The following is a 1,401-nucleotide window of genomic DNA, read 5'->3' on the forward strand; positions in this document are numbered from 1 at the left end:
TCGAACCCGCCACCTTAGGTGTACGTGGCTGGCGCCTTAGCCGGTTGAGCTATAGGCGCTGAGCCTAGCTTTCATCTTCTTAAGAGAAAATAACAGGATCCCACGTATACAGACAAACTGACTCAGGGGTTGATTAGAAATCAGTCCTCTGAAGAGGACTGCTCAGATCCTCTTTCAGGTGCAGCGATTAAGATGTCATTTATCCAGAAGAAGGACAGGACAAAATGCAGGTGGCAGTGGGGATGGAGAGAGGCAGCTAGAAGGTTTTAGACATGTTCAGTGGCACTCAGAATGGGTTGAGTGGATGAAAAATGAAGAAAAGGCAATGACATGAGATTTTCAAAAGGTGATTGGAAGTTCTACCCTCAGGAGGGTGGTCAAGGAATGGCCTGCAGAGAAATGACTAACCATGGGCTTGAAGGCTTCAGAGTAGCTGTCCAGAGGAAGCGAAGTGTGGGAAACCAAACGAACCAAGTCTAGAGACCTACGAGATAGAGGGATAGCCTGAGCAAAGATTGAGAAGGTGCAATCAGGAAAGAGAGAGCAACCTGACACCAAAGCTAAACTCAGAATCCCAAGGCACAAAATGGATAAAAACTTCCTTCTCTGATGGCCATCAAACCAGCTGCTGCAGCAGAAGAAATGGGTGAAAATCCAACAGGGGGGAGTTTAGTTTATGGAAGGAAGGAGAGAAGTGGGCAGTGCTGGCTCTGCACCGTGGAGAGAAGAGTGAGCATGGCTGGAGGCTGGGAGGAGGAGCTGATGGAACTACTGCAGCTGACCGAGAGGAAAGGGCTTATCATAGTTGGAGAGTCTCCCTGCTGCGAACTTGAAAAGACTGTTGAATCAACAGTGCAAAAGAGGTGGAGCCTTGGGAAGGAGTGAGGCCCTATGTCCTGGGAAACAGCAGAGGAGGCCAGGCTAAGACAAAATGGACTGAGTGGAGAAAAGGGAAATTAATAGTGAAATTGGCCTTCCCACCATCTCTTAGGACCAGAGAGGCAGGTGGGTCTGTGGTTCTTGGAGAGTGTAAAAGGTCTTGAAAAGACAGCAGAAACTCAACCAGAGATGAGCCCAAAGACAGTAGGAAGTACTCTACCTCGTACACTCATCTTCACACTGTCTACAACGCACTCACAGTGGTAACTAATACTAGCGTTCTTATTTTGCTCTGTGCTTGTACACATATTATCTCACTTAGAACTCTTATAAAGGGCGGTGCCTGTGGTTCAAAGGAGTAGGGTATTGGCTCCATATGCCGAAGGTGGTGGGTTCAAACCAAGCCCCGGAACAACAGGAATTTGCCATCTCATACAAAAACATGGAAGCTAAATAACCTTATGCTGAATGATAGATGGGTCAAAGATGAGATCAAGAAGGAAATTACCAAATTTTTAGAAC

Source organism: Otolemur garnettii, unplaced genomic scaffold, assembly GCF_000181295.1.
Source record: "Otolemur garnettii isolate 467f Iridium unplaced genomic scaffold, OtoGar3 scaffold00010, whole genome shotgun sequence".
In the NCBI taxonomy this organism is placed as follows: domain Eukaryota; kingdom Metazoa; phylum Chordata; class Mammalia; order Primates; family Galagidae; genus Otolemur; species Otolemur garnettii.